The 15,183-nt window shown below is 45.2% G+C and overlaps 1 protein-coding gene across 2 annotated transcripts in view; it reads right to left on the bottom strand.

The window, feature by feature from the left end:
• The window catches only part of fz2 (frizzled 2), a 98,136-nt gene that overhangs the window by 71,149 nt on the left and 11,804 nt on the right, over positions 1–15,183 (bottom strand). The window contains exon 1 of one of the 2 annotated variants that reach the window (XM_034330280.2): positions 1,511–2,019. The exons of the other annotated variant lie outside the window; for it this stretch is intronic. The gene's annotated coding sequence lies outside the window, so the exon portion shown is untranslated. Of the gene's footprint in view, positions 1–1,510; positions 2,020–15,183 lie in introns of those variants that run through there. 2 annotated transcript variants of the gene reach the window in all.

Here is a 15,183-nt window from a genome sequence, read left to right as displayed (position 1 = left end):
ATCATGGCCTCGTTATACCCCGGGGGTGAGTATAATACAGAGTATAAAATTGAATTTGAACGATCGCTATCTCTAAGATCCGCTAGCCTAGGGTTAATCAAACACTCTGTCCCTTACGACTCGCCACAAAATCATATTGCAAAATTATATACATCCCCTTTAATCGTGCAACTCCAGTTGATTGTGAATGGTAGAAGGGGTTGTTCAGCAGCAGTACAATTCACCCTGTTCGAGGTTGGTTCGCGACCCCCATACGCGTTTTTCGAGCCGGTTCAATGCGTCGTAACGAGTGGATCGCTCATGGCTCTTCTTCCGCCACGCCCTGGCGGTGATCGCTCGAATACGCGAGGCGGCACGCTCGCATAATTGCGAGATAATGCGCGGGTGGCGTTCCATTGTCGGGACAGTCGGACCGCCAGGTGTCCCCGGGACGCGTCCGCGGACAATGCGGTCCGACGGATAACAGAATTTAATGAAGCAGGACCGCCACTTAGAAACGTCGTGTTTCGACGTGACAGTGTGTCCGATTCAAAGCGCTCGTTACGAGGGGGGCGATCCGTGACGAACTGGGGTATGGTCCGCACAGTTGCCTCCCTCGAACAAAGAGGAACACTCGCAACCCTCTTCCTGTTACAGAACGCGTCTCGATAAGATGCTTTTCTACTAGAAATGTTCCGGTTAACCCGCGGCAAAATGCGAGAAACCGACCGCGTCGAATGAATGTTTTCGCTTTTTCCTTGGGATGTTTCGAAAAGAAACCTCCTACATCCCATTTCTTAAATAATATTTGTATTAAACTAAAGTTATTTCTTCAGTAATAATCTTGACAATTTTCTGGATAACGAAAATATATTTTCAATTTTATAACTAATGAAGGCTCGATAAGTCCCTCCCCTTCCTAGTTTTCATAGAGTTAATGTTGCGATAATGTTTGTATCGCGTGACGGTTTTTGCGTTCACCTGAATATATTTCTAGATTACTGACGGAAATGTAGTGCACCAGTGTTTTCGAGGAAAAATTGATTGATTGTGTGAAAGTAAGAGTAGAGATAATTGGTGATATTGGGTAATTTGTTGAAGGAGTTAGGTAATTTTGTTTGTGTAATAAATTGAATCAATGTTAACAGGATCCTGAGAAGCTAATTTTGAAACTTAGTTAATGTTTTGATACTTAATTTTATAATTTTCCTAATTTCATCCTGAACTTCATTGTACTTCATAATTAGGCATTCTGTATTCTGTATAAGCAATTTAATAAAAATTTGCACAATTATTTTTGCCAGATTTTAGATGTCAAATATTTTATGAAATTTTTACCTCATGAAATTGTATCAAGCAAAAAAATCAGATATTTCAGATCATTCTAAGCAAGTTAAAATTCAACCAAGGAACCTTCAAAGTTATCGCCAATCGTCTCACCACTTGAAAATCACTGATCCCCCAAGAGAAAACGTGACCACAAGCCTATCGCGAGCTCTCATCTACTTTCCACGTTTCGTCGATCTCTTACCTGGTTGCCGGCTCCGATCAGATCGTGCTAAATCGTCGCGCGTGTTCTCGAACGTGTAGCGTGTCCCTCTTCGTAGACAGTCAACAACAAGGGATTCCCGACATAGTAACGTTTTACCGCATCGATAGAAAGCTTCGATTCATCGAACAAATGTCACGCGAAAACTCACCCCTCACGATTTAACAATTCATCGACCACCACGATCCTGCTCCACGAACTTCCATCAACTCGGTCCAAACAGGATCTACACGATTCGTCTTTCATTAAACTTCACCGCACTTCCACTTTGAAATAGTCACGCTAGTTCAACAGTGACACTAAAACATCACCGCAAAGTCCTTTCAAAACCACCAAATTGTCAGTTCAATTAGAAACAACCGATGCAAACGCTGATAAATTTTGTCCTCGCGATAAAATTGAAATTTTATTAACGAATATTTAATTGAAATTGAAAGTTTGAACAATTCGCCGCGTGTTTGCTTCACGTCGGCCGGGTTGCCGGCGTGGAAGGCGCGCGAGAAATGTACGCTCCGCCCGTGGGCGCTCGCTTTTATCGACGCTCGCGAGAACCGCGCTCTCGAGCTCGCGCAAGCGTATTCTCCTTCTCTCTTCTACTCGCGACGGCTCTCGTTTCAACCGAAGCTACTTCCTTCACGGCTCTGCGCGACGCTTTGACACGCGTGTGTGCGAGGACGCGCACACTCGGCTCGACGAGGGTACGCACACCGCCGCCGATAAAGACGCGTCGCATCGCCTGTACGCGGCTGCCCCTTTCGCGCGGATGCTTTTCTTTCGTCGCCTCGCGCCATCGATCTGCCACGACTTCCGACCTTTCCCAAGCCGAGCCGAGAAACCGACGCTCGCGTAACTCTCCCTCGTTTTAATAGATGAAAACGCGCGATCCGCGACCGGATACGAGCAGCCCCGGATCGCTTCGACGACTCGCCTTCCGCCCGCGAAACACGCTCCAAAAGAGGATGCTCTTTCATTTCGTTTCTTGATACCGACTGCTCTTTCCTTCCGCTTCGATTTCGATGAAGATGGAAGTATTTTTTGCGTTCGAATAGGGTGACGGTGGTTTTTAACATGATTTGACGGTGTGACGGTGATTTGCTTTAAATTTGGCGCAATTGTAAAATATCACAGAAGAAATAATTCTACAAAATCATATGTATTATTCTAAAATGGAAAATAAATTCGTATTTAAAGTTTTTTTAGTCCTAGACCAAAATGACTGACCTTAGAATTTTTATAATAGTTCAATAAAGAATAATTTTTAAAAGAATAGTGTAAAATTTATAAAGAGATTTCCTATTGATTCAGGTTGAAATTTCAGTCGAATTGTTTAGGATATTCACCTGTACTGCTACATGATCATAAAAAATTAATAAAGAAAATCTCTCGTACCCCGATTGTCAAAAATTTTCAACCTAAACGAATGCAACTGCGAAATAATAATGTACGACAGCAGTGAATAATTGAATATAATATAAACGCTGTAAAATTTTGAGTGCGCTGTTCCAGGAGGAGTCGGTGTGCATTTTATAGCTTCATAAATGTCGACGGTAAAAAAACGGCGATATAAAACCGCGAAATACGCGTGAACTATGAATGTCCACGAAACGAACCAGGGGGTGTTAATAAATTGAATGTACAAGCGAACAAAGTACGTACCGAATGAGAATACCATTTTAAATGACCGTCGTTAATTTTCATTAAAAAGCTCATTTTCACGTACCGAATAAAAGATTTTTCACTAAAAATTGTGAAAATCTAATCTAATTCAGAAACTTCTGTAATTTTCATTTTTATTTCATAGTTGGCTGGTTATGGTTCTCGAGGAATTTCTGAGTTCGTTCAAATAAAAGCAAGCAAATTGGAATTGACGTATGCTGGTACGTACATCGAACCTGTCAATTTGTGCAAACGTATTAAATTGCGAGTCGCAAAGAAAATCGCGAGGAACGTTCGAAGCGAGTCTCATTACCATTCAAGATATAAACTGTTCGTGAAATAATCCGTAACAAGATATATTAATCCGCAGTTGATTCACTCGTCATCGACACGTTGCACTCACGAGATACTAGCCATTTCAATTGCGCATAAATTTACGAACTAGAAAGCTTCGTATCAGCGCAATTAACCCCAGTCCGTACCTTATTCACAGCCCTCAACAATCGAAAGAATAAAGCGAGCGTGGAGGCTCTAAATAACCGTTCAAGCTGTCGGCTATTTCTTTTTTCTTTCACCGAAGCAACCTTCTCTATTGGAGGTAATTATTCGATTAACATTCGTTGGAAACCGCTTGTTGATCACACGCGAACGCCTCGATGGTTCGATTCGTTGGAAATTGTTGGCTGTTAATTCAAGGCCGACCGATGCAAATCTGTTCGACATCATTCGGCGATCATTGGCGTGGCCCTCGTCGAGTTATTAATATCTTAATTACGTTCGACTCGTTTTTGCGAGGACGTCTGGTCGATCAGTATTACAAGACAGGACGAGATTTCCCGGGATTAAATCCACGTCCTCCGCGATCCTCTTTCGACGTACGTGTTCCCTTCTGATGTATGATGTCTTGTTCGAGGCATGCGATTAACAGCATTCATGATGCTTTACGAGATGGATGTTAAGTATAGCTGGTTATATTCAAACTCGAACGTTAGCATGCTTATTAATCCTTTTTTCCATTGGGATGTAATTTATCAAAAGAAAAGAAAAACGAGAGAAAAATTTCTATGGTTTATTCCTTATGGGAGAATTAATAAAACAAAACCCTTTCGCACCAATGTGCCTTACGATCCTCTATTAAAATAGAGTAACAAAGAAACGAGCAAAAGCCACTTCCTTGAATATACAAACACCTCTTAACTGGACGACTCTGAACCTCCTAAATCGTGAGATTATTCCTCCCATCCTATATTCGCAACAATTCTGGCTCGTTTCAGCCGGAATGGGCCTCCATAAAATGCAACCTTCGAAACAGCAATTTTTAATTCACAAACAAAGAACCTGATCCCGGTAACGACGAAACTGGCGGACGGTAACGGGCCAATAATTCCGAGCGAATGTGCCGGGGAATAATCGAGGGGGGCACAGGTATCGATCAAATATGTTAAATCGAACACGCAGCCGGCGCGGTGCTTCCGTGGAATCGGAATTAATCGCGGCCATTGGTAAGCCCCGATCGTGTAATCAATTGCATATTCAACGACGATTCTGGCAGACACCGGCGAGAAGGTGGGGGTTGGAAAAAGTGCGGCAAAACACTCGAGCCAATATCAATTCATCAAGGGTTAAGGGATAATTCGCAGCGGCGTTGCGGCGTCACGTGGGCAGAGATTATTGCTCGCGAAACGAATCGTAAATTTTCGATGCGCCACGCGACTATGGTAGGTGTCGCGGATAGCGGCGTTTTTGAACGTTAAATTCGCGAACCGAGGGACGGAAAAATGAAAGAAAAACAGAGGCGAATCGGCGACCAGGTTCGAATTGGCGAATCGCTGCTCGTCGGTGCAGATAGATAAATATTTTGTAATCGTAGCAAGATAGGCGGCTTCGCTTTTCTCTTCTTTCCGTTTTTATTTTTCCTCGTTGGCAAACATTTTTAATCGAGCAACAGCAAACATTTATTTAGCGGCGTTGTTCTTCGTCGGCGACTTCTTAAACGCTTGCTACCGTTTCATTCGTGCCGACAAGTATTAAAAATTTAATTATCGAGCGCCTCGTTAGTAAATTTACCTGACGGTGCACTTGGACCCTACTTAAACTGACTTAGAATATTAACCCCCTCGGACGGCGGACCATGGAGAAAGTCACAATTTAATTTTTCTAAATTTTACACTGTCCTCTCAAGAATTATTCTTCCTTTCGTTGAAATATTTAACTTCAGGTTAATATCCTTGTATACATTTCGCATGTCTGGGTCTCCATTGACCCAGGCACGGCTGTTCAAGGGTTAAACACTAGTTAACTGATAGAATGATGAAAAATTGCTAAAAAAAGTGAATCAAGAAAAGGTGCAATTTTGCTCGGTCGAGTCGGTACAAAGCGTTTCCAGCTACAAAGGCACAAAGAAGAAAGCCCTACCCCTCGGGCATAGAGGAATCGAAGCGATTCTTCAGCTCTCGGAACGTGTCGCGTATATTTCGACGTCATACTCCGACCGGCTCTGGCTTCCATTTAACGCGATAAGCATAAGGCGTTCGTGGTGGCATTCCTTTCAGCAGAAGGAGACGGGTGACCGGCCAACGAGAGGCCGGCTGAAACTTGGAGCACCGTATCTTGTTTAGACGCGAGAGTAACGGAGCGTCTACTATATTACCGCGACTAATGGTAATGACGCTCGTAATTCTCGGCGATAGTAACGGAGGGGCTGGGGTCGAAGGGAAAGCCGTCCTGGCTCCGATACCAAATGAGTTATACCTTTGGAGCAGGTACTTAGACCCTGATGCTCGGAGTATCGGTGAACTCACGACGGAATCACGCGAGAAGAGAATCGAAGAGGGTGAGAAAAGAAAGAAGAAGAAATAGCGCGAAGGAAGCGAAGAAAGTAGTTAGACGACGAAGGAAGTACGACGCCTGGCGACCCGGGCTGTTTATTTATGCTCCTTCATCGGACATTCCTTCGGCGATACGATTAAACGGCTGTAAATGCTTCCGCGGCTGAGCCGCGTTCGTTTTCTCGCGTGCATCGCTTTCGTCGCGTGAGCGAACTGCAACCCCGAGGATACGAGGCACAATGGAGAACCACGAGAGCGGTACGGAGAAACGAGGAAACGAGATAAGCCGCGCGATGCACCCTGATGAATAGCACCGTGAATCGGCATTGAAATCGTGCGTGGCCATTGTCCAGGAAACTGGTCGCGCTCGTATCGACTTTCGTGACGGACCGGTATTGTCGAAAAAATTCTGCTAGTGAAATTAATAACCAAAGAGACGGAGATGGTGTTGCAACACCGTGGATCTTGCTTTCGAAAGCTCGTTACCAGCGGCGTGGAATCAAAATGAACGTGTGAATAATGTATCGAAGCGGAACGATGAAACGTACGGTTTGTTTAAATTCTGCACCGTTCAAATTTTATACTTGCATCAGAGAAAGAAGGATACAGCAACTTTACTAATTTCTTCTTCGATATCCTTCAAGTTTACGGAATAAATTGAATGGAGAACCGATAGGTTAGGTTAATTATCAGGCCCGCGGGCTCTTACTTTGTGCCGTAATACAAGGGTCAAACGAGAGAGGCTCGTAAGAAGCAACGAACCTTTTTCACCGGCGAAGCTTCTCTCGCGGGGCCACACGTAGAGTCATACGAGGCGTACTACACACACGCGTTCCCACATGTACTCACGAAACGGCCCTTCTGGCTAGATGCATCATGTGGAGCATCTTGTTCTTCATCTCGGTGACGGTGCTCGTCCACCCTCCAACCCTTTTTCCTCTTTCTTTACAGCTCCCGCTGCACGAGAGGCTCGCCCTTTCCATCGCATATGCAACCGGCAACTTTATCTCCCTCTCTCTCTCCTTCGCTCGACTCACTCATTTCTTTTTTCCTTTTTGTCGAAGCTCGAAGAAGAAAAAAAAGAAGACCAAGGAGAGAGAGTACCGCCGAGGTAATCAAAGGGGTAGGTGTATATTCGTGGGTACTTTACCCCCTCCTCGAAACGCCCCGCTGTTCTCGAGGTACACGAGGAACACGCGGGAGCGTTGCCGAACAATCGTTTCGGGAGCTTTGAAGTTTCCACGGCTACACGCCCCCGCCTGTCCCCTCGTCGCCTCGTTCGTGTTCTCCATCAGCGTACGCGGTACGGTATATATGTACGGTATAAGCTAAGGGGACCAAACGGGAGCGCGTATGGCGTCGAGGATGGAGATGTGACACGGTGCTTGGTCCGCCGCGTGGCGAGGGGTGAGACGAGTGATCCCGTGGGGGAGGGAAATAGGTCCGGACTCTCCACCCACGCGTTGCGAACGCAACGATAATGCGGTCGAACGTTGGCTGTATGTTCGACAAAAGAGGGGGAGGGCTGCTACTTGCCGCTGCTAAGAGAAGATAGATGATGGAAACGGGAGGATAGGATGCTTAAGGGGCTAATTACCGAGTATTTTTCCCCGGCAAGATTCGCACGATGGTCATCGTACCAGGCTGGATGGTACCTGCTTTGATTTATGCCTTTACGAGAGAGTCGCGGCTTTGTGACGACCGCGTCAGGATAGGTGTACTCCGCTCGGCTTGCCGTCTTCCATGTCGCGGGGGCTAATCAACCAAAAAGAAGCTCTTCTTCCTCCTTTCCCTCTTTGTCGTTCAACCGTTGCCGCCCACGTTTTCGCTACAGCATCCTCTTCTGCGTTCCAGCTCCTCCTCTATCCACGTAGACTCGAGGTTGGTTCCTCTCGCTTCCCACCCTTCCGCCATCGTACGCGTTTCTTTCGCGGCCGTGCCTTTGCTTTCGATGCCGCGTATGCAGAAAACATTGCGGAAGTGGCCACTCATTGTCCCCGGAGTGGTAGTCGAGTACAGCTTTGCCGACGACGGGGTAATTAGTTCGTATTATACTTTGTGACATCGCCGGGGTCGGCCAATGAAGCCGAAGAGCATCCACTCCCTTCCGTTCGTTCTCTATCCATCTGTTGGTTGCCTCTATCGCGCTTCGCCTTTCTCCTCTTCGAATCCAATTACGATTTCGGTCCCCGAGCCTCGTCGACTATCCAGCCTCCGCTCTCTCTTCCTGCAATTGGACGGTGGACGTTCCGCGTGCGTGGATGGATGAAAATGTTCCCCAGCCCTCTGTGTTTTTCTCCCTTTCACCCGCCGCTTGTCGTCGCTCGTTCTTCCTTTGATTCGCGTTCCACGGTCATAGCGAACAACGAGATGAACGAAGAGCTGCGCGAACCTGACCAAAAGCCCCTCTGTCAACGAAAGATCGTCGAGCACGATGACACAACGCACGCATAGTCGAACACGAAGGGTCAGCGTGCTACAAACATCCTCAAACAGGCTTCAACGAATTTTACCGGTCAACATCGGTGATCTACTTTCAGAGACACGTTGATCTTCGAGTACTCTCTTCTGATACGAAATACCCTCTCGTCACGGTCGAATTAGACCGCAAGTACAACGAGACGACTCAAAGATATCCAGAGACACAATTTTCCGTCAGAGAGAATATATTCGCTTCGTTGCTCCTGGATTCGAAGATTCTCTCTGAGGTCCGCGCTTCTGTTCAAGGGACGGTTACAAGGGTCGTCGATCAGACGAGGTCGAAACGAGCGAGGTTGTAGCAAGTGTATCTAACTAAGATACCGAGGAAAGAAAAAAGTGTATTTTCTATGTGTTCCCTTGTTCGTCGCCTGTCACCAACGACGCCTCTTTTTTGCTCCCCTTTTTTTCGAACCTTTCACCCCCTGCTCGCGCTATCCAGCTGAAAATGACATCTCTCAGACGTTCGTGAGAAAGATTGTAAGAAGTTCTATGCGGAGAATCGTTGGTCACAGGTTAAATTCGATCTTCGAATCTTTGGATCATTTTTTGGTGCGTGATAGAGGGTCGTGTGAAAATATAGAAACGATTATGAACTGAGAAAATTATTTCAATAAGAGCAAAAGATGAGAGTTTAAGATACGAAGTCCAGTTGAAATATTGAATCGAGTTGATGAATCAGTACCCATCCCAAATTTTCTCCATTCATCTTGCGCATGCGAGACACTTTCAGTTAAACCCACTGAGAAACAGACACTTCCTGCAACCCGTTGGAACATTTAATCCCTGGAACGTGAGCCAAGTTGACAGTCGCAGCGCAACGAGTTAACACGTCCAATTTTCGTCCAACTTGTTAATTTCGTTCGAGCCGTCTCGACAGCTGTCACGGCGTAAACGATTCCACGGGAAGGCAGGATCGTCGTCGCCGGTTTGCACCCGGCACACAGCATCTGTTTCGCGTGCCACTAATGCGCAAACGGAATTTCCAACCCGTCTATGTACCCAATTGCTAGCGAACGTGAAAATTGCTGAAGCAGCATCTGAAGCATCGGGTCTGGGTCTCGTTCAGCCGCTGGCAAATGAGCTCCCGAGCCTACGTAGCAGAAACTAACCAACATTTTCATCGGTTGGCTGGCTCTCGAAACAATTGTTCTCGCACCTGAAAAGGTGTACGTTCGAATAGTATCAGAAAAGTTTGAAAAGTCACCCCCCGTACACAGAGTGTCTATCGCACTCCAGTCTCGTCGATGTCATCGTGAAACTCGAAGTTACGAACGGATGGGGAAAAAAGAAGAGAAACAAGAAAATGGAGAAAAAGCAACGCGCACAGTTTGTGTTTGGTTATACAAATTGATTACGCGGCATCGATACCGCGACGGTAGCTCTTCTCCCCGTCGCGTTCGAGGCCGACGAACGGACATCTGCGCGAGTGAATAAATCATTCGACTGATCGAGTATTCATTTAGCCACTGCCTTCGTTTTCTGTTGGGCGAAACGTCGAACGTACAGATTTCTGCGATCCGGACGCGAAAAAACGAGGAGTCGCATCGTTGAAGAGTAAATTTAAAAAGTCTGGCTTTTATTCTAGAATTAATGAAAAACAACGTAACGGTTCGCTGTGTACAGAACGAAGCCCGCGGCCCACTCGGGCAATTTACAAGCGCGTTTTTCAAACGACCCGCGGCACAAAGCGATGTTACCGCAAACAGTTTCCAGTTGTTATCGCGAACCGGATTATTTATTACGAGAGGCTGTAGTGTCGGTCCCTGCGTCGGCTCAGCCGACGGATTATACGCAGCCATTGTTAATTGCACGCCAATGCAGTAGGGAGAGATGAATCTGGAGCAAGCGGAATAAAAAAGCGTTTCCACGAGCTGAGGATCTTTATTTTCTCAGCTACCAAACGATTATACCGTGGACTGACCTAATCTGATGTTTACCGACCTCGCAATTTCCGGTGTTCCTATCAACGAAACCAAGTACACCGTGTTCTGTATGCAGAACCTGGTGCATTAATTATTTTTTTAATTTGTATCAATTGGACGAATAAAGCATTGTATAATCCTTTCTTTTAAATCCGAGTATGTTTTTATAAATAAAATATAAGAAATATGAATATACTTCTACTAAGGTAACTCAATAAGTAATTACTCCAAAACTGGCTGAATTTTTGCCTAAAGGATCCACCTTTAATCCAATTTGATGTCATGCGATTTTAATGTGTTTGGTCAAATGAAGAAAAATTCGACTGATAATCATTTTAGAAGAGATAATGAAGTGGAAGAAGCAACGTTAAAATGGTGCTAAGAAATCGGCCACGAATAGTTCCCCGTTACGATACATTTTTGCATTGTATTCTTATTTCTGTTAATTGAGGTGACTTACTTATCGACTGACCCTCGTAGAATTGAAACCTATACCAAATATTGCCTATCGTATAAGAGTGTGACAGGGAATTATATAGCCCCGTTTGCAGTAACGTGTCCAGAAATACTCAGACACAAAGTCGTAACGTCATATGTACGCAGAGAAGGAACGTACAAGGTTTGCAGGCAGGGTGCAAGGGGCTACCGGCTCTCTCCCGTTGGCTCTCACCCTTTCGCGCCCTTCTTGCATCATTCTTCTCCTCCGGCATCGGGCGCATGCACGTCACCCCCGCACGCACGCACGTACACGGTGGAAGCCGCGTCGGGGCTCGACGGCCGCGTCGATGAATTCTTTGATCCACACTGTAATTAGTTGGTGGCAAGCAACGCGCAGCGAGCCAATCCCCCCCTGTTCCCCGTTGCAGCCAGCCCAGCAACAGCAGAAGCTAGCAGCACCCCGGCAAAACAGGCTGCCGAGGGGTGTGGGTAGCGAAAATGTTTGAGTGGCGATCAAAGTAGTACGACTCTGCCCTGTGCCGGGCTCACCGGGGGCAGCAGCCAAGGGTGGCGGTGCTAAGGAAAGAAAAGATGGTGGTGGTGGAAAGAAGAGGTAGAGGGGAGAACCACCCCTATCGTCGACGCCGCCACGCGCTATTGCCGGCTAGCTTGCCATTGGCGTAGCTCCTCCACGTCGAAATTGAAATTCTATATAGCTTGGATCTATGAATTCTAGACGAGCTACTGGGGGTCGATAGCGAAAATTCACGACGAGGTCTTGCGTGGAAATGAACCCTTACTGAAATAATGTTAGTTTAAGTTTAATTTTGAATTTCTTTTCAATTTCATTTTCTAAATTTCAAATTATTTGTTTAGATTTTGGATATTAGTCTTCCATTATTAAAGTCTTTTCAATTACTTCAAAGCAACATTACTTTTCGGCCGGAAGATTTGCAGATTAAAGGAAATGACATTTTAGAAGATCAAACTAGAATTCATGTTTCAACTAATATAAAATTTTTTTCTGATAAGAATGTCACAGTGTCGTGACAGCGAAAATTCATAATATTTGATGTCACATAAAGGCATGACGTTAAACAATGTGAAAACAATTTGAAAAAATGTCACGGTGTCACGATAGGAAAAACTACGACTTTTAGTGTCACGCGAAAACGTAGCCAAAGAACGGTCCAAATAATTCAAGACAGCACTACGCCAGTGTTGGAGGGCGCCGTATGACACGTCGAGTGCGGCACTCCACGCCCTCAAAGCACCGCCGCCATCCTTGTCGACGACGTCGTCGTCGTCGTCGTCGTCGTCGCTGTCGTGGATGTCGTCGTACGTGGCGTCCTGTAACGGCGTTGCTTCCACGAAGACGCGTATCGGTGTGGGAATTTAATGCATCCACGGGAAGAGCGCCGATGGATAAACGGAACGCCACTCGACTCGCTTGCTACCGGTTCGAATGCAACATAGTTTCATTTCTCGAATGTACATGCTGCACCGTACGATTTTGTTGCCGTACATTTCTACGGAATCGCGTTCGTGGGATCGTTTCCTAGCTACTCCCTATCTATCCGTTACTTCCTCTTTCATGGAATGCAGATCGTAGGGTGAACATTGTTAAAGACTTGCGAAATTCCGGTCACGATAGTACGATGAACACATTTTGCAGTAGATGTACATAATTTTGTGTTAGAAATACCGAGATTTCTTTCCTGGATTTTATTTCAAGAAAATGTCATAGAGATTTATTGATACGCGGTGTTGAAATCGAAAAAGTGTATATTGTAATTTAACCCCCGAACAGCGGACCATGGAGAGAGGCCAGTTTAAAAATTATACATTTAACTTTAGGTTAATATCCTTGCATAAGTACCTATGACTTGTAAGTTTAGATCTTGATTGACTCAGATTCCTCTGTTCAAGAGTTAAATAAAATAATTTACATGAATTTTTTGTATATGTATTAGTTGATCTCAAAAAGAATTCACGTTCAATCCGGAGCATTCATGCTCGAAATCCGGCTGTTAGATTCTCTTGCACGTATGTCGGCTACATAAATCCTAAAGAATAACCTCTCACTTTTAAGATAAAAAGAAAGAACTCATTTCATATCTCTTAAAAGCGTTTCCCTCGTACCATCCTCTAAATCCCGAAATCTGACTATTCCCGCGCAAACTCGGAAGAAACATTTTCGATAAATGCGCGACGTACGAGGCGGAAATCCGTTTCGAGAAGTCAGAAAGGAAAAGAAAGAAAGAAGGAAGGAAGGAAGGAGTATAGGCAAGTAGGTGTATGCACGCGCGTGTACACGAGCGATTTTATGCTCGCCAACCCTCTTTCCGCGTGGCGTAAACCCTCAGACACGAGTAGGGGCGCAAGGATGGGGTTGCACTTTCAGACGTGAATTTTCACGAAGCGAATAAAGCGTGTTAAAGCCCGTGTTTTCATGACGCTTGCTCGCCGCCACGCTCGAGTAATATCTTAATCCTCTTACACGAGAGAATGGTAACACAAACTCTGCACGAACGTTGCGGAAAAGTGGGCCGAAACGGCGAACTAAGCTGAACCGATCTTTTGGCATCTGTTCACGGTCTATAATAAAATGGCTTTGCAGTTTTTCACGAAATATCACTTGACTTGCTTTAAATTACAACAATGACTACGACGAGAACAATCCACCCCTCGTAAACTTTTGAAGCAGACTTCGAATGAAATTGCGAAAATTCAAAATAAATATTCATCTGCGTACCCCTGTGAACTTCTTAAAGATACGAGTTCATTAATGTTTCAAAATAGCTGTTTGAATATTTATTTCCGGCTGGTTCGCCCCGGGAAACTTTCCTTAATCGTGTAATTCAGTCGTTAATTATTCGTCAGAAATTACCTCATATAAATTAAAATGTACTTCGAATATAGGATAACGTTTCGCTCGGTATATTTGCATAGCGGAATTGTAAGTATACTTTATTCGGCAACAATTTGTGTCTGAACTTCCGGGAAGAAAATTTTATTGCTTGGATTCCATCCCAAAGAAATATCTATGGAAATGAAATAGGCAATCTAGGGAAGAGAAATGTACAGAATGATCAAATCACCGTTCCACGTATAATACAACAAATAAACTAAATTAACTAACGCATTCATTGGCCATTAAATAATGTTCTCGCAGAATGAAACAATAATTCTCAGGAATCGTTGATAAACGCGATATCCATTACAGAAAGAAGATCGAGACCGGTAAAACAGCGGTGAAAGAGAACGGAGAAGTAGCCGAGGGATTTGAAGAAGGAATATTGCATAAATCACAGATTGCAAAGGACAAAATGGAAGCCGATCTGCAGTCGTAACTTTGTGCTCTTGTCTAGTGTTTTGTCTTGCCGCGGCCATGGTTCGCCAAAGGGACAAAGTAATATACGCACACCGGTATGCAGGATTTTCCTGGATGCTAGCGAAAGGTCGATTTAAATTTTAAAGTGGCTCATGAAACGACGATCTACTGATCCAGCCTACGGTTCTTTCGAGCTTAACGCTAGCTTCATCCCCCTGGTGAAAAGCGATGTAACCGCGATCGATTCGACCCCCGCGAATTCCGACGAAGGCATATCGGGACCCGTGGCAACCCCCACGCGGCATTAATGCACCGAAACGTAGTTACAGTTTGTAACTCTATTTTGAGGGACATGCACGATGTACGGGTTCCTGTATGCCGGCGGAACCGCCTATCCCGGGCGCCCCAACCCCCGTGCAATATTCCGCAGCACAGATAACGTTAACGGTTATATGACGACGACGAGGGGTTGCCGGGGTGGGTTTGACGTCACGCCTAGGGTTCCTCTCAGCTTATATGTATATAATTCGTGAATTACCGACTACGCTCCCCGACCAATCCCCTTTCGCCCTTTCTTCGAGCCTCGCTTTCGCTTCTTCGCCAGGAACGCCCGTAACATCTGTGTCGCAATTATTCGGTGCACGCTCCCGCTCGAGTGCTTCGCCTTGTCCGATCGATCGACGATTGTTAGTCGATCGTTTAAACAGTCTGTTTACGAGACGCGGGCTAGCGTACCGGAAGATTATCGTTCGAGGCCAACGGGACGAGCAACCGGGCGAAATCGATCTTTAACGGAGACAAATTAAGCGGAAAGGATGTACGACTTCTTCGAGACGTCTTGGAGAATCTGTTCTTCTTCTTACGGCTTAACAATTCTATAAATTTTTGCAAATTCTTCTTTTTACATTGTCTCCGTTGGCTGTTAAATAATTAGGAGTAAATCACAAAACAAGGATCGACAGATTTTCTAGTAAGAAATCATTAACCACTGTCGCG

This window comes from Osmia lignaria, chromosome 2, assembly GCF_051020975.1.
Source record: "Osmia lignaria lignaria isolate PbOS001 chromosome 2, iyOsmLign1, whole genome shotgun sequence".
Classification (NCBI taxonomy): domain Eukaryota; kingdom Metazoa; phylum Arthropoda; class Insecta; order Hymenoptera; family Megachilidae; genus Osmia; species Osmia lignaria.
The sequence above is the reverse complement of the archived record's forward strand: the minus strand, read 5'-3'. Positions and strand labels throughout refer to the sequence as shown.